Source organism: Aulonocara sp. 'chitande type north' Nkhata Bay, linkage group LG12, assembly GCF_057382095.1.
Source record: "Aulonocara sp. 'chitande type north' Nkhata Bay isolate Kocher_YH1m ecotype deep benthic linkage group LG12, A_spYH_male_GT1.1, whole genome shotgun sequence".
Taxonomy (NCBI): domain Eukaryota; kingdom Metazoa; phylum Chordata; class Actinopteri; order Cichliformes; family Cichlidae; genus Aulonocara; species Aulonocara sp. 'chitande type north' Nkhata Bay.
This window is the reverse complement of record NC_141355.1, coordinates 12,738,443-12,761,331: the sequence shown is the minus strand read 5'-3', so window position 1 is coordinate 12,761,331 and position 22,889 is coordinate 12,738,443. Positions and strand designations below refer to the sequence as shown.

Below are 22,889 nucleotides of genomic sequence, written 5' to 3'. Positions count from 1 at the left end.
ACAGAGATTTATTTGCAGCGTCTTGGGCTGTGAGGAGCCTCGTTGCAACAAACAGCCTCTGCCAATTCCCAAACCTCTCATCAACACCTTAACCTCTTGCTGGATATCACTAAGAGTCAGTGAGACTTTTGTTCCTGTTAGCTGGAAACAAGGAAATATAATAAATGTCTGGTTTGCTAATATGTGTCTGAGATCTGCTTGTTTGCATGTTGCATCTTTATTGTAGAACCAAAACCGTTTGTGTTCTGCATAAATACTAAATATAAATATGTTAAAACTAGCAAATATAAGGATTCCTTATATAATCAGTCAGTTCTAACGATCCCACGTGAGCATCTCAAACTGTCAATTTTCTTGTTCCATAGCTTTAGTGTATCTAATGAAGCTATAAAAAACTTTATACTATAAAAATTGTCAAGTTACAGGCCTTCAAAGTACATGCAGAGAATTTTGCACTTGTTCATCCTTTTTGAGCCTTCCTAACATAGAAAGAGCTATACTGGGAGCCCAATCCAGTCAAAAATATTTTCTTGATAAGGATGGAGGATGGGTTACACTGGCTTACATATAAATCTAGTTATCTTCTGATGATGGCCTTTTTTCAAGCTATAGGCAAGTGATGGAATACTGTGGGATTAAAAATAGGCTTAGCATGTGCATTACGCAATAAACAATTTCTGTTATATACTTATGAATAATAGAAACATTCTAACATATGCAGAGAGAGAGAGAGAGAGCGCGCGCGAGCGAGGCTGGGTGTGGATGCAGCTCAAGCAGGCCTGATTCAATTGGGGCTGAACAGGCTGGCATGTCAGCCATAATTGAAGGGTTGGGTGGTGGATAGAGGCCATTACAGCTGTGGTCTGGTCATTTTATCAGGGCCGTGCTACACTGATGGGTTGAGCCATGTTTTCTGGGTAGATATCGGATCACTTGTGCAGAGTGCATGCAGCTGAACACACACATGCAGGTAGTGCACTTAAGCATGCTTGTACACACATGCTGGCCAATCATTTCTCAGTGATGATGTCCATTTCCTGCAGGATGTGCTGTGTGAAAACCCATAGCAATCATGTATTAGCAGTGACTCATTGATTATCAGCATTCAGCTCATCTGAGCAGTCATCTTAGCAGGTTGTTTGTAACTTGAGTATAACATGACCCTTCATGGTTCACTCTGTTGTGCTTTCACAGGTTGCAAATGCCACATCCTCTCTTCCATGTAACATGAAAGATTACATAGAACACTTGGATAATAAGGAATTATAATATTATATCGTTGAAGTAACAAATACATTAACTACGGATTTATGTAATTTTGGCAATATTGCACTGACAGAGGGGAAAAAATAGAATTTTTATAATATCGGTTGTAAAACTCTCAGGAGAGAGATCACAGACTTTAAGGCGGCGAGGCGTGATTGCGGGTGCCACTCAAGTGCGGGTGCCACTCAAGTGCGTCCGACTCCCATGCAGGGGCACTGCAGACCACGCCCCGCCACATACATTAACCACATGAAATACATATTTAGGCAGAATTTTGCAAATATCTATTTTTCATTTTTTAGCAGCATAGTGCTTTTTTTCCAATTACTTTTTAAAAGTTAGGTCAACGCTCCAAAAGCCCACAGGCAATATAAGGGTGGCGGCTCACAACAGTTTTTGTTTGCTACATGGATGATTTTAGTTAAGCTGGGTGTCTTTCCTTTTTTTATATTTCTTTAAGAGTTCAAAATGTGTTAATTACATAAATAAAATTAAATTTTCTCTGTAGCACTTCATGGATTTCATAAGCAGCACGCTTTAGTTGCTCTGTGGATTCTTTTAAAAAGCAGTTAAAAACATTCCTGTTCAAACAAGCCTTTTGTTGATCCACGTATTTGATATTCTTAACATTTTTTACATTTGACCTTTTACATTGTGTATAATGTCTATTGATTGTATTGTTTATTTTAATATTTGTGTACAGCGCTTTGTGACTGCCTGTCTGTGAAAGGCGCTTAATAAATAAACTTTACTTACTTACTTTAGTTGTTCACACAAAGCATAAAGGTAAAAAAAAAACAATATATGCAGTGTTATCTTCATTTTAGATGTCAAAAAGTATTTGCGGCTCCCAGTGTTTTCTTTTGCGTGGAAACCGGGTCCAAGTGGCTCTTTGGGTGTTAAAGGTTGCTGACCCCTGGTCTAGGTATTCCTAACGACCCCTTAGTCTTTCATTATTATTGAGCTGATGTCATGGAGTTGCTACGGATCAGACTTATTCTGTCACATCCATCATCACAATTAGGCCCTTCTTAGAAAGACTTAGGTCCTTCCTTTATTCCCCAGTTCAAAATTGGTGAGTACTGTTCACTTATTCATATCCCAGAATTGATCTCTTTTAGCTTAATAATAATTCATAGCCTATGTGAAGCAGTTCGAGGGCCATCTTGAACTTGCTATCAAATGATCCCATCACACATCACAGATGCTTGCTCTCAAAACAGGGGCCTGAATCGTCTTTCATTAGCTGGTAATTAGATAACTCTACAATGTTCCAGTCTGATGTAGGGAATTGCTAATAAGAACATGTATTTGCCTCCTGCATGCTCCTACCAAAATCAATAGTGTATTGAGCTGAACACAGAAGGAATAGATTCTCCTCAGCAGTCCTCTTTATAGCTGGCTGGATCAAAGCAGCTGCTGTTGGATTTTTGCAGTGATTTTTGCTCATCCCTAAAATACATGCCACACACAGCATACGTGCATATGTTTCTCTTATCAGTAAAATGTACCATATTCAATATTTTTTAAAATGTGTTTTCATACATATTAGCCCTTTGAACTTTCACGTATGATATTAATAAATTTAATTATATAAAGCTGTGGGTGACTGGAATGGCCTTACTGGGATCACTCCCTCTAACACATGGTAGACATTTGTTTTCAGCAAAAATGCTGTTGTCCTGTCAACAAACTGACTGTGCTGTATCCACTATTATCTAATGAAGTGTTGCATCAGATACTACTAAGATAACATTTTCAGCTCATGGTACCTTTCAAAATAGCAACCTCATGATTTCCTAGCACAGCATTGCATTTTAATGAGAAGATCAATGTTATTCACTTTACCTGATTCAGTTTCAGGGCAGTTTTTCAGACATTAGAGGATTCCACCTCAGTATGGTATATCCTGAGCCTGGCTGAACAACATTTCTTCACTCTTGCTCCACTTTGCTCTCAAAAAGAAATAGCACACGGGATTCTGTGCTTGCATTTCTTATAGGAGCTTCTGTGTTACAGTTTCTCATTTATTTTCTACACATGGGAGGTTTTTAATTTTCTGTACTGCAGTGACACTGTTTTGTGGTTAGAGGTGTGAGGTTGTTGTCGTTCTTGGGTCGTTGACCCAGTGTTTTGAGTTTTGTGGGTAGTTCTGTGGGTAGATGATTTATTTAAGCTTATTTAAGGTTTTAAATGGCTTCAAATGGCTTGAAATTTGTCAAAGCATGTATTTTTATTTAATTTGAGTTCATGGTCTACTGCATTTAAATCTCTGCTGTGTCTGAAGCAGGAGGTGGTACACCTTGTGTAATTGTAATTCTGAACTTGTTTATTAAATAAAGACATAATTGTTTGGTTGGTGTCCAATACGAACCCTCGGGCTCCAAGTTTTTTTTGGTTTTTTTAACCACTGTATCATTATTATTTGAATCAATGATTAATCAGTTTAAACTTTTTCACAATTGTGATAAAGCCAAAAGGTCGTCATTTTCTGTGTTTGAAACTTATGCATCTGTCTCCTTGAAGTATAGTGATGATGGTTAAATGTTGGACCTTGTCATTGCACATGTGAGGCATTTCCTCTCCACGCTGCCTCATTAAGCTCAACAGAACCAGCCTCAGGCAGTTACAGCCTGTTAGCGGAAAAGGAACAAATTTGAAAATGAGACAGCAGCCGATAGGCATCTGCTGATGTGTTTTCTTTTTTGGACTGATGTGTCTGAGTGTGCGATCGATGCCCTGCGCAGTGTCTCAAGCCCCATCCTCCATTCGGAGTCCTCCTTTAGACTGTTTTGAAAGCTGTTTGCCTTTCCTGTCATGTCGGCTGAACTTAATAAAGCTAAATAATGACATGTAGATATTGAGAAGCCTTTATAATTTAAAAATATAGTTCTAAAAATAAGACAATTATCATTTCAAAATATGTATAGCAAGACTGCAGAGCCAGCTAGTACTGTGTCATGCTAGTGGCCTGAGTGTTTACTTGGCACATCAGGGCTCGCAAAATCGCTAGCCCGACGTCCCGGGGCTAGCGATATTTCCAGTCGGGCTACCAAAATCTATCTCTGCCCTGCCCATCGTGCAGGAAGGAAAAATATATGTCAATGCTTTTGCATTCTTTCGGAAATGTAGCTGGGTAATTATGTCATTGGCATCGGTGAGCCACTGTCAATATGTGACATATTGAAATCGCGTTTGAATTTGCGCTTGTTTTTTTGCTTTCACTTTGCAATCGCGCGAACTGTGTATGGAGAGTGACAGTACTGATTGGTGAATGACGATAATTTGCGCACAAATTCCTCTGACATCGTCTTATCAGTCGTTAGCTTACTATGCAAACATGACAAGTGAAATCTCCCGCAGCAAGCTTAAACATGTGAGAGGTTGATCGCGCAGAGAATCGCTGAGCGTTATGTGAGTGCGTGTGTAAAAGCAGCAGGATATAAGGCAAAAAGAAAGTGCAGCTTTATGGTTTCATGGACAAAAGAATTTCTGTGGCTGCAACATGACGAGCTAAATAATAACCAGGGGTGTACATAAGTGGTCCGCAGGTGCGCATTCGCTGTCAAAATAAAAAAGATAAGAAGTTGCAACGCGTGTTTGCGTACATGAGATTTTCTGGAGGAGGACAGACATTTGTTTAGAACTTTTAAAGATGTCGAAGAAGCAAGCTCCTTTAAGCAATTACTTTGGTGTTCCTCCACCTCCAAAGAAATGTCAGAAGGAGTCCGAAACGCAAAAGAAGCGTGTATTCTCGGAAAAGTAGTTGCAGGAGGTGAGCTGGCTTCAAACAAATGATGAACACACAGAGAGGTGTTGCAGAATGTGTCGTGACAATGCCACTCTAGCGGACAAAAACAGTGCCTTTTATATGGAAAAGGACGCAAACGTGCGTTGCAACTTCTTATCTGGTGCGCGTCTTTTATTTTGACAGCAAATGCGCACATGCGGACCACTTATGTGCACCCGTGTAAATAATAGAGATAGCACGATACCACTTTTTTATGTCCGATACCGATATCATAAATTTGGATATCTGCCGATACCGATATGAATCCGATATAGTGTTTTTTTTAATCAACAAAACTGTTTTTTAAATATCTTGCTGCATTTTGTACAAGTTCATACTCAAGTTTAAGACAACAACTACACTAAAGCTATTCTGTTATACCTGTATGCAAAAAACAATAATTTCATAGTTCAGCAATACTGATCAATCTAATAAACTTAAACCTACACCATCCTCCCTATTCTGGTATTTTAAAGAGTACTTAGCATAAATATTAAGCAACCTAACTAATAGAGTTCCAACTCCCAGCAACAACAAAAATAAATAAATAAAAAATAGGGAACCACCCCTCACGCTCCACCTCATGATGCTTAATCGACGTAATCAACCTTAATTTGAAGCAGTGTGAAAAAAAATGCACAGAAATCAATTCTTTTTCAAGAAATATTAAATAGATTCAACATCTTTCTTCAACAAAATTGCAGACTGCACAGATGGTACCTTCCCAAAGGAAAAAGTACTATAGCTTACTAGGGTATATTAGACTTAATAGTTACTATATACAGTAATTGACTTCTATTCATTTTACATCAAATTAAAACTTTGGGTGTCAGATAATTATTTATTAAAAGCTAGACATTTTAAATGAGATTAAGAAAGAAAAGTATGTCTTTGTGCCCCCTTTTCCCTGTTAATGCCCTATCGGCCCCCCTGGCTAAACTTTGCCCCTGCACAGTTACCAGCGTCAGCTACGTAGAAAAAGATCCTCGAGTAGAAAGTAATATTAAATACATTCTAACAACAGCTTATCGAGCTTAAACGTGCTGCTGTTGTTCAGCCGCTGGTTTCCTCTTTCTGGTGCAAAGTGGACCAAAAGCAAACAAGAGAGACGGACTCGCGACAGAAAAGCCGATCAGCTGATCATTAAGCAGTTTCATGATTGAAGTAGCAGCAAGAAGAGGCAAGAGAGTGATATTATACCCCTTTCGTCAAACTGACAGGTTACTTCCGGAGCTCCGGAAGTAATTAAATTATTCATGAGCTCCGGAAGTCCGGAAGTAATTAAATTATTCATGAGCTCCGGAAGTAGGAAGTAATTAAGTAATAAAAATATGATATTCATAAAAATATGATATTCATAAAAAAATATAATTGATTATTTAGAAAGTTTCTTATATATCAAAATAGCATTCTTTTATTTCTTTAAGCAATTAAATTTTTATTTTTATTTTTTTTATGCTCAAAAAACGCCATCTGGTGGCGGGTCAGTGTGTGTGCGCGCGCCCGCGCGCGCCCGAGGCTGTGTGTCTGGGCGCGCAGGGGCGCGCCCGTGTCTCCGGACCGTGCTCTCTCGGGCTCCGTGCTCATGTGTTTAAAAATGTATTAAACCATATTAAAATTGTTTAGTTAAACTTGTGCTTTTGTAACGTTCAGTATGGCCACAAACACATGCTGCATGCCTTGGGGGAAAACTTTATTTCGATTTATATGCATTTGTAGATTTAGAATAAAACTCATACTCAGAAAAAACTCGCGATCCCCTAACCCTCCTTAGATACATAAGCAGGGAAAACTCCTTAAAAAACCCTCCGCGATTTCTCCAAAACCCTACAATAACTTGTTAGCTACCCCCTCTATTCCCAAAACCTTATATTCGATAACAGGGAAAATCCTGAAAAAATCCTTAGTCTTTTTTCTCAAATTCAGCGCCCCGCGGCTCCCTTCATGCTCAGCCAAACAAAGCCAAAACTCCTTTTAAAAATTTCTCCGCGATTTCTCCAAAACCCCTAGAATAACTTGTTAGCTACCCCTCTATTCCCAAAAACCTTATATTCGATAACAGGGAAAATCCTTATTCTTTTTTCCTTCAAAAACTTCCCTCTTACTAGCAAGCTCTAAAATTCAACCCACACTCTAAGTTCTACCTCGCTCTTAATCTCCGATCCACAACTTCTTGCAGAGCACAATTTTTTCCTGCTTGTTCGCTCCCCGCTCTGCTCCCTAATGCGCTGCTTACCTCGTTTGAAAATCCCCCCCTTAGACCAACTCCGCCTCACTGCGCCCCGCTGCCAATCACATAACCCTTGCACCGCTCCCTTCGCACCCCGGTTAGCCAATCCACTCCAGGCTCGATTTACCTTCTCAGCCATAGGTTAATTCACTTACTGGCATTCAGGATAAATAATCGAACATTTCAGCTTAAATTTAACTGTTTTTTTTCTCTCTCAGAAAAAACAAGCAAGTTTTCTCTTTTTTCTCAAAGAAGCATGGCCGTGAGACCTACCAACCTAACGGTGCTTTCTCAAACTCCTGTAAACTGTTACAGAGCTTCCGCCACGGCGTCTGAACTCAGAAGACTACATCTCTGCAGAGTGCAGCCAACAGCAGCGGCCAACCGTTTGGAGCAAAGATTCAGCCTCAACAATGGCAGGTTTTGGGGTTATGCCTTCAGCCTACCACAGAGTGAAATCTTTTTCTATCAGCTCAAAGCCGGTGAAAGTTTTGGTCCGCTAACACCGCGAATCGCTTTTACTAGCTCTGACTGGGCGGTTATTACACTCATTACCACCCCTGAAATAGAGAAAAGCGTGCGGGAAACCAGCTCTCAGCAACCGCGAACCAGAGACCAGCAAACACAGACGCATCGGGTTTTCAAAGAGGAATACTCGTTCCCTCCATTCACCCAAGAACACAAACGACTCCGGAATGAAAACACGGTGACCAAAACCGTCACATACACCCAGTGGGAGACCAAGAGCACTCCATTTTGCAGATGGGTATGTAGAGTTAGTCGACAAACATGCGAGCAAGCTTGCACAGATGATTTTGTGATCGACCTTACAAACTCCCAGTCCGGGGTTTTCAGCACATTGCTTCGGATTCCGACTCAGCACTGGCTCAACATGATGGCCGAGAACAATGCGACAATATTAAACCTGTTCAAAATGAGTAAAAGTACAACTGAGCTGGTGATGGTTGGAAATAACCCGCCACGGTCAACATACCCCCACCCCCACTTCCGGTCCCCCCTTACCCCGCCTTCTCCTAACCCTAACCCTTAAAAACCGCAATTGCTGTCTCATCCACTACTTAAAACAACCATGACTAACCACAGCTTTGGACCCCTCAGCTCTCTATCTCCATCATCCCTCCGACCATCAGCTGCTTCTACACCACCACCCAGCCCGCCAATGGATCTCGCTACACCGCCACCCACTCCGCCAATCGACCTGGCTACACCGCCACCCACTCCGCCAATCGATCTGGCTACTCCGCCATCCAGTCCGTTGATCGAGAGCCCGCATCAGGCCTCAGCGTCTCCGGCCGCTATGCCTCCACCCCCGCCCTCATCACCGCAAGGATGGAACTCGCCCAGCCATCCACAACTAGCGGCTGTCGGGTGGCAATCACCGGAGCAGAGCCCCTCAAGCACCGCAATCTCCGGTGCATCGCTGTGGGCCTTGGGCGACCCTGTGTGCCGGGCTCTTTTCCGAGAGTCTGAAGACAACGAGCCTTCGCCCGCGGACAACGATGAGGCCGCGACTCTACTCCCTACTGCTGTTTTTGAACTTATAAAATTGACTGTAAAGTACCTCGTTAACTCCTTGCTCCAGAAACACAGACAAGATGTCTGTCAAGGATGTGAGGTGTCACATCCCTCACAAAGACGACATTCATGTCTTTTCCCACTGGAAAAATATTACTTTTTCAAGTACTATGATGAACTCAGCAGAAGATTATGGAATGGACATTTCACCAACACATTATTACAAATTTTGCGGTTAGAGGGTTTTTCACCACCAGCGGCTCAAGTCAGAGGTGTGGCCCAAGCATATCTCTTTGAACTCCGAGAGGCCAGTGATATAGAGACCGCACTGTTAGAAATTGAGTCAAGCGTTACAGAAGTTACCTGGACCACAATTGATAAAGTACTATATGACAAATACTCTCTTTGGCTCCCCTAGTAATCGTTTTTTCTTCTCTCCCTCTTTTACCATTTATTTTTCTTAACATGTTTTTTATTTTTCTTATTTTTACTTTTAAATGTTTTTCTCTGTTAGTTTTTAGAACTTTTCTTGTTCATGTTTATTGTTTTGTTCATTACATCAGATTAAATAGTTTGTTGAAAACCATTACCTGAAATAAAACTTTTTTGGAAAAGCATTGCAACAATCAATCTTGTTATTTGTTTCGCACCCATTCAAATCTATTGCTTCCATGACATCAGATTAAATAGTTTGTGGAAAACCGTTACATCAAATAAAACTTTTTTGGAAAAGCGTTGCAGTAAATCAAACTAATTATTTTTTTTCACTAGAAAAGAAACAAACTATAATGTTATTAATTATATCAAATAAAAAATATATTTGCAAACTCGTTACATGACATAAAACTAGCCGCTCATAATGAAATAAAACCATAGTTAAACATAACTTGAAAGATCACACATGGCAGAGCAGAATCTATTGAAACGTGCATATTATGACCCAGCTCACCCTGGTAGCTTTTGCGGTGTGGAAAAATTGATTAAAAGCATACAGGATGAAAGTGGTACAAAGATTAACGCGCAAACAGCACAGAAATTCCTCTCTGGACAAGACGCTTACACCTTACACCGAGCTGCACGCCTGCGCTTTCCGAGAAACCGTGTGTTTGTCCCCAGACCTCTTAATCAATACCAAGCAGACCTTTGTGATATGAGAGCGTTAGCCGAGCATAATGATGGCTATCAATATTTACTTACAGTTATAGATGTTTTCTCTAAAAAAGCTTATGCAAGAATCTTGAAAAACAAAACAGGCGTTCAAGTCACTAAAGCATTTGAATCTGTCTTGAAACATGGCCAAATCCCACAAAAACTCCAAACAGATAGCGGTAAGGAATTTTTTAATTCCAGTTTTCAATCTTTAATGAAAAAGTATGGTATAAATCATTTTGCTACAGGGAGCGATCTAAAAGCATCAGTTTGTGAAAGGTTTAATAGAACTCTTAAAAGTAAAATGTATAGATATTTCACTGCTGCAAATACACGTAGATATATCGATGTGTTACAAGATTTATTAGACAGCTATAACAGTAGTTACCATCGTTCCATAAAAATGACCCCGAATCAAGTAAATTCAGACAACACAGCCTTAGTATTTCAAAACCTGTATGGCACCTCTTCTCGCTGTAGAAAAAACCCCATGAAATTTAAAAAAGGTGATCACGTTAGGCTCTCTAAAGTCAGAGGTGTGTTTGATAAGCGGTATGAGCAAACATTCACAAGCGAAGTGTTTACTATTGACCAATGCATACCTAGAGATCCTCCCGTTTATAAAATCAAAGATTATGACGGGGAAGAAATTATCGATAGTTTTTATGAGCATGAGCTGCAGAAAATCACTCTTGTCAAGGATAAGCTCTATCACATAGAGAAAATTCTCTCAAAACGTAAACAGAGGGGACAGGTTTATTTCCTGGTCAAATGGAGGAGCTGGCCTGAGAAATTTAATAGCTGGGTTAAAGCCAGTGAGCTTAAAACCATCGCATAACAAACTTCGGACCACACACGCACCTTGGTAACCTTGGTAACGGGTTAGCAATGACTGTCAGGTCGCAGGGTTTTTATGTCACGCTTCCATCAAATGCATTTAATAAGAGTTTTTCGCAGAAAAATATGTCTGAATGTAGCGGACCGATCACGTGGAACTCTCGCGAGCGTTCACTGTAAACTGCCCTCCGGACTAAGCCCCTATTCGGCCCGTTATTGATAACATGGGAGTCGTGTGAGCCAGCAGTATCTTTGTAAAACAGACCTGCACTAAATTGAGTTTTCAGAGTTTCTTCTGAGTAATTTAAATATGTTTCAATTATGGCTCTATATGCATGTGTCGAACTCGCTTGTGAAATCAGTCTGTCGCCCAATGTGACGTCACACTGACTGAAGATGGTGTTTAAAGGGTAATTTATAATTCCAACATTAGCGTCTGCTGCAATATCGCTACCATCATGGTTTGTTATTTTCATTCTTAAACTGAGCAGTGTATCATTCAGATCTAAGTAATGCAAGCCATTTCCGGGGACATAAAATTCCAGAGGTCCCCGATCTGTGAGCGCTGTTACTGGTAGAATTTCTGAATAACATTTGTCCTCGATAGACATCTGAATGAGTGGGGCTGTAAAAATATCTAACTCACTCAAGGTGCATTCGTTTGATCTCTCGTGAAGTAAAGACATTGCTGATTGCTTCTTAGTTGATGTTGTGTTTAGAATATATCAGTCTTGCGTCCTCTCCGTCTAACGGTTTCCCCACTCTGTCTCTTTTTCACCGTTTTCCTGCGCTTTTTAAACTCTCTCAACCTCTGACCAGGGGGCCGCTTCAAGGGTCTGCGCGAAATTAGGGTCAGCCCCGAACCCTCTTGCTGTTCTGGTGTGTTCGACCGAGTTAAATTTGAGAGTGATGAGGTGACAATATCAGAAGCAAAACCTTTGACAGCAGATTTGAGGTGAGGCTTTGCGATGCTCACACCCCTCTTTATGAACGGGGTTACAAATCTAAACAATTTAGAGAAAATAGACGCTATTCCGCGCCCGTAAATTACAGGCGCACCTGAAAATCCGGGCAGACCGTTACCAGCCTGCGTTTGATAATACCCTATAAATCTATTATTATCCTTTTTTTTTTTTGTTGTTGTTGTTGTTGTTATGAGTTATGCAAGATCCTTGACAGGCCGGAAATGTAGCTTTACTATCGTTTTACCGTAGGTAAAGTTTACAGGCTCGTTCTGATCGGTTTTGATTTCAATATGGATATTTTCAATTTGTCTTCGTGCAACTGGAATATAGTCTGGTTTGTTAAAAGATAGGGTCACGATATCTCCGTAATTGCCCTCTATTTTCACAGTACGCAGTAGCGGGGAGTAGCTATCACCCACGAGCTGTAAGGCTGCTATATCAGAATAACAGAATAGATGATAACAGCCAGCCTTTATATCTGAAGGATATGGTGCAAATTTGCGCTCAAATCGTTGCCATACACCTGCTGGTACACCAAGCATATATGCGAGAGGCGGAAAAAACCTTAGTTGATATATTCCCCCAGCTGTGAATTCAAACTTTTTAACAATGGGATGATATTTTAGATAAATATCAGAGCCGATACGCCTCAGGCAGGCCTCAATCTCAGCTCTCAAAGTTTCAGCATGCTCATAAAACCCGGCGCGTATTTTGGTTTTAACTACGTTATCAGGCTCAGCATCACCCTTTCTCCTACATTCAAAATAAGCCTTATCATTAGGGAGATTAAGCCATGTATAGGGATATGAAATTTCAGTGAGAGCAACCTCCCATGACCCATCGAGATTGAGATGCTGGGCGAGATCCACACGGAAACAGCTGCTGGTGTTAGTTTTAAATACATTCAAACTTGCATTTGATGGAAGCGTGACATAAAAACCCTGCGACCTGACAGTCATTGCTAACCCGTTACCAAGGTTACCAAGGTGCGTGTGTGGTCCGAAGTTTGTTATGCGATGGTTTTAAGCTCACTGGCTTTAACCCAGCTATTAAATTTCTCAGGCCAGCTCCTCCATTTGACCAGGAAATAAACCTGTCCCCTCTGTTTACGTTTTGAGAGAATTTTCTCTATGTGATAGAGCTTATCCTTGACAAGAGTGATTTTCTGCAGCTCATGCTCATAAAAACTATCGATAATTTCTTCCCCGTCATAATCTTTGATTTTATAAACGGGAGGATCTCTAGGTATGCATTGGTCAATAGTAAACACTTCGCTTGTGAATGTTTGCTCATACCGCTTATCAAACACACCTCTGACTTTAGAGAGCCTAACGTGATCACCTTTTTTAAATTTCATGGGGTTTTTTCTACAGCGAGAAGAGGTGCCATACAGGTTTTGAAATACTAAGGCTGTGTTGTCTGAATTTACTTGATTCGGGGTCATTTTTATGGAACGATGGTAACTACTGTTATAGCTGTCTAATAAATCTTGTAACACATCGATATATCTACGTGTATTTGCAGCAGTGAAATATCTATACATTTTACTTTTAAGAGTTCTATTAAACCTTTCACAAACTGATGCTTTTAGATCGCTCCCTGTAGCAAAATGATTTATACCATACTTTTTCATTAAAGATTGAAAACTGGAATTAAAAAATTCCTTACCGCTATCTGTTTGGAGTTTTTGTGGGATTTGGCCATGTTTCAAGACAGATTCAAATGCTTTAGTGACTTGAACGCCTGTTTTGTTTTTCAAGATTCTTGCATAAGCTTTTTTAGAGAAAACATCTATAACTGTAAGTAAATATTGATAGCCATCATTATGCTCGGCTAACGCTCTCATATCACAAAGGTCTGCTTGGTATTGATTAAGAGGTCTGGGGACAAACACACGGTTTCTCGGAAAGCGCAGGCGTGCAGCTCGGTGTAAGGTGTAAGCGTCTTGTCCAGAGAGGAATTTCTGTGCTGTTTGCGCGTTAATCTTTGTACCACTTTCATCCTGTATGCTTTTAATCAATTTTTCCACACCGCAAAAGCTACCAGGGTGAGCTGGGTCATAATATGCACGTTTCAATAGATTCTGCTCTGCCATGTGTGATCTTTCAAGTTATGTTTAACTATGGTTTTATTTCATTATGAGCGGCTAGTTTTATGTCATGTAACGAGTTTGCAAATATATTTTTTATTTGATATAATTAATAACATTATAGTTTGTTTCTTTTCTAGTGAAAAAAAATAATTAGTTTGATTTACTGCAACGCTTTTCCAAAAAAGTTTTATTTGATGTAACGGTTTTCCACAAACTATTTAATCTGATGTCATGGAAGCAATAGATTTGAATGGGTGCGAAACAAATAACAAGATTGATTGTTGCAATGCTTTTCCAAAAAAGTTTTATTTCAGGTAATGGTTTTCAACAAACTATTTAATCTGATGTAATGAACAAAACAATAAACATGAACAAGAAAAGTTCTAAAAACTAACAGAGAAAAACATTTAAAAGTAAAAATAAGAAAAATAAAAAACATGTTAAGAAAAATAAATGGTAAAAGAGGGAGAGAAGAAAAAACGATTACTAGGGGAGCCAAAGAGAGTATTTGTCATATAGTACTTTATCAATTGTGGTCCAGGTAACTTCTGTAACGCTTGACTCAATTTCTAACAGTGCGGTCTCTATATCACTGGCCTCTCGGAGTTCAAAGAGATATGCTTGGGCCACACCTCTGACTTGAGCCGCTGGTGGTGAAAAACCCTCTAACCGCAAAATTTGTAATAATGTGTTGGTGAAATGTCCATTCCATAATCTTCTGCTGAGTTCATCATAGTACTTGAAAAAGTAATATTTTTCCAGTGGGAAAAGACATGAATGTCGTCTTTGTGAGGGATGTGACACCTCACATCCTTGACAGACATCTTGTCTGTGTTTCTGGAGCAAGGAGTTAACGAGGTACTTTACAGTCAATTTTATAAGTTCAAAAACAGCAGTAGGGAGTAGAGTCGCGGCCTCATCGTTGTCCGCGGGCGAAGGCTCGTTGTCTTCAGACTCTCGGAAAAGAGCCCGGCACACAGGGTCGCCCAAGGCCCACAGCGATGCACCGGAGATTGCGGTGCTTGAGGGGCTCTGCTCCGGTGATTGCCACCCGACAGCCGCTAGTTGTGGATGGCTGGGCGAGTTCCATCCTTGCGGTGATGAGGGCGGGGGTGGAGGCATAGCGGCCGGAGACGCTGAGGCCTGATGCGGGCTCTCGATCAACGGACTGGATGGCGGAGTAGCCAGATCGATTGGCGGAGTGGGTGGCGGTGTAGCCAGGTCGATTGGCGGAGTGGGTGGCGGTGTAGCGAGATCCATTGGCGGGCTGGGTGGTGGTGTAGAAGCAGCTGATGGTCGGAGGGATGATGGAGATAGAGAGCTGAGGGGTCCAAAGCTGTGGTTAGTCATGGTTGTTTTAAGTAGTGGATGAGACAGCAATTGCGGTTTTTAAGGGTTAGGGTTAGGAGAAGGCGGGGTAAGGGGGGACCGGAAGTGGGGGTGGGGGTATGTTGACCGTGGCGGGTTATTTCCAACCATCACCAGCTCAGTTGTACTTTTACTCATTTTGAACAGGTTTAATATTGTCGCATTGTTCTCGGCCATCATGTTGAGCCAGTGCTGAGTCGGAATCCGAAGCAATGTGCTGAAAACCCCGGACTGGGAGTTTGTAAGGTCGATCACAAAATCATCTGTGCAAGCTTGCTCGCATGTTTGTCGACTAACTCTACATACCCATCTGCAAAATGGAGTGCTCTTGGTCTCCCACTGGGTGTATGTGACGGTTTTGGTCACCGTGTTTTCATTCCGGAGTCGTTTGTGTTCTTGGGTGAATGGAGGGAACGAGTATTCCTCTTTGAAAACCCGATGCGTCTGTGTTTGCTGGTCTCTGGTTCGCGGTTGCTGAGAGCTGGTTTCCCGCACGCTTTTCTCTATTTCAGGGGTGGTAATGAGTGTAATAACCGCCCAGTCAGAGCTAGTAAAAGCGATTCGCGGTGTTAGCGGACCAAAACTTTCACCGGCTTTGAGCTGATAGAAAAAGATTTCACTCTGTGGTAGGCTGAAGGCATAACCCCAAAACCTGCCATTGTTGAGGCTGAATCTTTGCTCCAAACGGTTGGCCGCTGCTGTTGGCTGCACTCTGCAGAGATGTAGTCTTCTGAGTTCAGACGCCGTGGCGGAAGCTCTGTAACAGTTTACAGGAGTTTGAGAAAGCACCGTTAGGTTGGTAGGTCTCACGGCCATGCTTCTTTGAGAAAAAAGAGAAAACTTGCTTGTTTTTTCTGAGAGAGAGAAAAAAACAGTTAAATTTAAGCTGAAATGTTCGATTATTTATCCTGAATGCCAGTAAGTGAATTAACCTATGGCTGAGAAGGTAAATCGAGCCTGGAGTGGATTGGCTAACCGGGGTGCGAAGGGAGCGGTGCAAGGGTTATGTGATTGGCAGCGGGGCGCAGTGAGGCGGAGTTGGTCTAAGGGGGGGATTTTCAAACGAGGTAAGCAGCGCATTAGGGAGCAGAGCGGGGAGCGAACAAGCAGGAAAAAATTGTGCTCTGCAAGAAGTTGTGGATCGGAGATTAAGAGCGAGGTAGAACTTAGAGTGTGGGTTGAATTTTAGAGCTTGCTAGTAAGAGGGAAGTTTTTGAAGGAAAAAAGAATAAGGATTTTCCCTGTTATCGAATATAAGGTTTTTGGGAATAGAGGGGTAGCTAACAAGTTATTCTAGGGGTTTTGGAGAAATCGCGGAGAAATTTTTAAAAGGAGTTTTGGCTTTGTTTGGCTGAGCATGAAGGGAGCCGCGGGGCGCTGAATTTGAGAAAAAAGACTAAGGATTTTTTCAGGATTTTCCCTGTTATCGAATATAAGGTTTTGGGAATAGAGGGGGTAGCTAACAAGTTATTGTAGGGTTTTGGAGAAATCGCGGAGGGTTTTTTAAGGAGTTTTCCCTGCTTATGTATCTAAGGAGGGTTAGGGGATCGCGAGTTTTTTCTGAGTATGAGTTTTATTCTAAATCTACAAATGCATATAAATCGAAATAAAGTTTTCCCCCAAGGCATGCAGCATGTGTTTGTGGCCATACTGAACGTTACAAAAGCACAAGTTTAACTAAACAATTTTAATATGGTTTAATACATTTTTAAACACATGAGCACGGAGCCCGAGAGAGCACGGTCCGGAGACACGGGCGCGCCCCCGCGCGCCCAGACACACAGCCTCGGGCGCGCGCGGGCGCGCGCACACACACTGACCCGCCACCAGATGGCGTTTTTTGAGCATAAAAAAAATAAAAATAAAAATTTAATTGCTTAAAGAAATAAAAGAATGCTATTTTGATATATAAGAAACTTTCTAAATAATCAATTATATTTTTTTATGAATATCATATTTTTATGAATATCATATTTTTATTACTTAATTACTTCCTACTTCCGGAGCTCATGAATAATTTAATTACTTCCGGACTTCCGGAGCTCATGAATAATTTAATTACTTCCGGAGCTCCGGAAGTAACCTGTCAGTTTGACGAAAGGGGTATAATATCACTCTCTGAGGCAGTCGCTTGTTAAGCTTAATGCAGGAATGCTTTACAAACATTCAGAGATGGACTTACACACTTGCTTTACTTCTCTCGGGATAACTTTGTCGGAGATGAAATGCCGGGTTGCTAGCGAAGCTCCAAATGCTATCCAGACCACCGACAGGTCCTGCATGCCACAGCCGCTCTATCACGTGATGCATACTGCGTGTTGCAAGTTTTGTGAGGTGCTTTTGTGATATTTAATAGATCAGATTACATTTTTTATTTTTCTCCGATATCCGATCCAGTAATTTAGGTCAGTATCGGACCGATACCGATACGTAATATCGGATCGGTCCATCTCTAGTAAATAACATAATGTTCTGCCGGGTGTGTTGTTGGTTTTCCCTCGATTTCTGAGTCGACAAGCGCCTTTGTTACTGGGACCAGTAATTTTAAGAAAGGCCTCCATTAGAACCCATGAGAAATGCAAGAAATGCATTATTGCTCAGTCTGCAATATCTTTCCCGGAGCAAACACCAATTGCAAGTAACATACTAAAAATAAACCTGAAAATTCTGTTTAGAACAGCGTACTATTCAAATTCAAATTTTATTTGTCACGTACACAGTCATACACAGTACGATATGCAGTGAAATGCTTGGACAACTGCTCGTGACCTAAAGAAAACAAAAAAGGAAAAGGCTATGAATAAGATAGGAAATAAATATGAAAAATTAAAAAGGGTAAATTTTACTAGGAAGGAATAAAATATAAATTAAGGTTAAAAAGGAAATAACTGTACAACACAAATTAGAATGAAGGGTAAATTTAACTGGGAAAGAATAAGATAAAATATATAAATTAAAGTTGAAAATAAAATAACTGTACAACAAAATACACAATATAGAACTATATAAGAATGTATGAAGAAATATAAATAAATATATACACATTAACAGCAGCTGTACAAGTATTAACTGGAAATGAAGAATATAATGTCCAGTGTTGTGCAATCCACATTATGTCTTCTGCAGTGCAAATATGCTTAAAGTGATTTAAGTGATGAAGTGAAAACAATGACCGTATCGCCTGCGGGAAGAAGCTCCTCCTCAGTCTCTCTGTGTTGGTCTTCAGGGAGCGGAATCGCTTTCCTGACCTCAACAGAGAGAACAGTCTGTTGTTGGGATGGCTGAGGTCCTTCACGATCTTCCTGGCCTTGGTCCAGCACCGCCTGCTGTAGATTGAGTGCAGGTCAGGGAGCTCGGAGCGGATGGTGCGCTCAGCTGATCGCACAACCCTCTGTAGAGCTCGTCTGTCCTGCATGGTGCTGTTCCCGAACCAGGTTAAGATGTTTCCCGTCAGGATGCTCTCTATGGTGCACGAGTAAAAGTTCATAGATGAACTGAGTCCCAGATGCTCCAGCTTGGTGGTGAGTGTGGAGGGAATTATGGTATTAAATGCAGAGCTGTAGTCTATGAAGAGCATTTTAACATAATCCCCCCTTCTAGTGTCCAAGTGAGTGAGTGATGTGTGGAGGAGATGAGAGATGGCATCGTCTGTGGAACGATTTGGACGGTAAGCGAACTGTAGTGGGTCCAGTGTGTCTGGTAGTGAAGAAATGATGAAGTCTCTGACCAGGCGTTCAAAGCACTTCATCACTACTGAAGAAACCCCACCCTGCTTCTCTCAATGACTATCGCCCTGATAGTCATTGAGAGAAGCAGGGTGGGGTTTCTTCGGGACAGGAACAATGATGGACTCTTTGAAGCATGTGGGGATCACCGACTGAGATAAAGAGATGTTGAATATCTCAGTGAACACAGGAGCTAGCTGGTATGCGCAGTCTCTTAGGATACGACCTGGGATGCCGTCTGGTCCTGCTGCTTTCCTGGTGTTCACTCTTTTGAAGGCTCTCCTTACTTCATGCTCGGAGATGACGAGCACGTTTCCGTTGCTGGCAGTATCTTCCTGTCTGCAGCCGTTAGCGCCACTATGTTGCAAAGAGTGAACTACCACTGGCAAAATTTAGCAGTCTTTGCCAGTTCTTGGTTCCACTTGCCTCTTACCCGTGACTTCAGTGGAAATTTCAAATTCAGGATCTGACACAGACTGATTCATGTTCTACACAGTTCTTACAAGTTCATAGAAATTTCTGTTCAATTAGAACCAAGTATTTGAGTTGATGATTGCAATTTTTATACAATGTTGTAATTTGTGTTTCAACAATTTTTTGATTAATGTTTTGTTTCCGTTACAATATTATACTTTTATGTATAATATTGTAACGGAAACAAAACAGGAAACAAAACATCAATAAAAAAAATTGCTCTTAGAAGAATGAACAAATTCTGGCAATTCTAGTAATTGAAGAGGCTTCAAGTGAAGGGAAGAGAGATGATGATGAGGTGTTGGGCAGGTATGGGTATGGTGTTAAGGAGAAGAATCGGAAGGACAGCTAGTAGTGAATTTTGTTAAAAGGATGGTGTTGATCTACAGCAGACCTTCGCAAAGTGTGGGGCCCGCCCCCTAGGGGGGGGCGCAGAGCCATTGCAGGGGGGGCGCGGCATGAAAAGGGAAAAACAAAAAACAAAAACAACGCTTGGACACTGCTAGCACGGGGCGCCTACACAAACGCAAAGCAGGAGATGAAGCATAGCTGAATATGTTTCCAAACCAACTTCATTCTAAGCCAAAGACTAGAAAATATGGTGAAGCATATCTTCCCTTTGGTTTCACCTGCACAAGCGCCAAGGTAGGTCTCCCCTGCAGAATTGGTCTTTCCTTCGTCGGGAGCACATGCTGGGCTCTCCAAATCACGGACAAGCAGTATCCCACATTCTTGATTTTTAGTTCACAAACACTTGTTGTAATGACTAACTACACCTGACATTTTGGAGATGTTAGCTCTGTATACAGTAAAGTTACAGTGGGATACAAATAATATCAGGCTGATCCTGCCACGATTTGTTCCCCCTGTCTAAATCACAGACAAACAGTACACAGTTGTTTATGTTTTTAAACCCATTTTGCACAGAGAGACATTTTTTTTGAAAAATTTATTGATAGCAATATTATTACACAGGGAAAAAACAACTACATGTAAAATAATTACACCGTGACGCCTCTGCCTTTCTAAATAGAGGGACAGTAACTGTATGTTTATATGTAAGAGTATAAAACCTGAAGATAGAGACAATATACTGTTAATCTGACTATCTGCCATTCTGCAATTCCTCTCATGTAAGCAATAACGTGGCGCATAGCTGCCGTGAAAAAAGGCACATACCTTTGACGTTGCGTGACGAACTCTGTATTCCTCGTCCACGCGTAAACGCAAAAAATGATCTCCGTTTTCGGTGATTCGAAACGCCGTTTACGTGTGGACGAAACAGCTGCGTTTTCAAAATCACCCGTGTACGTGCGGACGCAGCGTAAAAGAGTTAGTAGTTTATTTTCTTACTACCTACAGATTACTTGTATTTGCTTAATTGTTTACTAAATGTTTGAGGTGTGAAATAAACCGCAATTGAGCAAAATATGGGTGTGTGTGGTTGGAGAATGTGTTAGTGTGTGCGTGTGTGTGCGCGCGTGCGAGGGGGGGCGAACATTTTTCTGTAAAACAAAGGGGGGCCCAGCGAAAAAAGTTTGGGAACCACTGATCTACAGGATCCACGGCCCCAGTGCAGGAAGTCTGGTTCGGCTATCTGGCCTTATCTCTGATCCTGTGAGTATTACCCAGCAAGCAATGCAGTGTTCAGATGGAGCTGGTGTGGGTGAGGGGATGCACCCACTACCTTGAAATATTCCCGGTGTCTTCCCTGCTTACACCGATTAGATAGATAACCTGAATACCTTTGCTGTCCCAGTCCCACCTGTTAATGGTAGCTCCCCTATCAGTCAGTGCGCTTGTTAATTAACTTGTTTAATTTTAGTGACCTGGACAGTAAGCCTCAAGGGACTGTTAAATTAATTGGGCTGGAATAACCTGTAAGAGCTATTTCCACTATGAAAGATTAATATTCTGATTTTTTTCCTTTACTATTTAACAAAAGGAGAGAATAAAGGAGACAAAGGAAAACTGGATCTGAAGATGCACTTATCTTTGTGTCCTGGGTTGACGATAATCACCTAACAGGAAAACCATCTCCCCTGGGCATTCAGTGGAAGTATGTTGTAAACCAAAATGCTTTTGAATTAATCATCTAACATGGCAACAAATTGAGCAGAAAAAAAGCCAAAAATATACAAACCAATTTGCAGGTTCACAGTTTGGTCAGTGGTTGATCCCTCTGGTGTCACTGCTGGAACTTTCAACTGTGAACACCTTAGGTCCAATCTTCAGAACTGCTCATCTCGCAGAAGACAAAAGGGAAGAACCTGCATCTCTTCTTCACTTAACTTTTATACCTGTTCACCCTTTCTCCCCCCCACTCATACTGGACGTTACATCTTCTGAAATGACATCTGGCTTCACCCATAGGGACACCCAATCACTTTATTTACGTCTAATCACCCAATGTCCAGCCACATCTTCTCTCTCTCTCTCTCTCTGTCTCTCTCCCTCTGACTTACCTGATTTAAAGTTGAAACTTTAAAATCACTCTGTTACATTTTCTTGTTATTCTTAACATAGAAATTCCATCACATTTGAACATTCAATCACACATGAATATAATTCACTTCATGTTTCTATCAGTTTATGTAATTCTGCTTTTGTAAGATTTGTCTTTAACATATTTTTATGAATATTCATTTTAACATACTCCTTTTTAAATTCAGAAAAAGAGGAATACTTTGTTTTATGTTTCTCTTTAAAATTTTGATAAGGTTTGGCGACAGGGGTCTTATCTTCTCGCATTCCTGAAGCAGGGTTTTAATAGTTTTGCAATTTTCATTAGTTTTTATTTTTATTTAGTTTTGACTTCAGATTTTCAATTTTATATCAGTTTTAATTAGTTTTTACCAATTGTTTGCTAGTTTAGTTTAGTTTTTATTTTTTTAAAAATCCTTAGTTTCAGTTTAGTTTTGATTAGTTTCAGTTTTAGTTTTAGTTGCGTTTGCAATAATTAAGTGTAACAAAATCCCAGTTTCATCATATCAGTCATGCTCTTCTGCTTATCCTTGGGTATGTTGCTATTCCAGCTACCACACCCTGCACCCTGGACAGGTCGCCTGTCTGTCGCAGGGCTAACACGCAGAGACAGACAACTCACATTCCCACCTATGGGTTCTTTAAATAAATAAATAAATTAGGGCAGATGAACAACCATTGATACCAGGCAACTATAAAATGTATATCTTGGCCCCAATGAGACTATTAACTCTTGCAGCACCGGGTGTTCGTAATTTTGGTTCAAGTGAATTGATAAACTTTTTGAAGGCAACTGACTCACACAGTTATGTAGATATCCCAGTCCTGTTGTCTCGGGATGCATCACGCTGCCTTGCCTGGGGTTAGCTTCTGTTTTCTGGGGATGAGGGTTGAGTGTGCTCCCTTACCTTCTCAAGGTAAGCTAGGTTAGCCTTCTTGTGTGAGCTTTTCAAGAGCACTTTAAGGTTTGTGG

General features: G+C 41.0%; 1 protein-coding gene across 1 annotated transcript in view; it reads left to right on the top strand.

The window, feature by feature from the left end:
* LOC147317005 (voltage-dependent N-type calcium channel subunit alpha-1B-like) overlaps positions 1-22,889 on the top strand; it is a 337,402-nt gene that overhangs the window by 9,681 nt on the left and 304,832 nt on the right. The window lies entirely within an intron of this gene.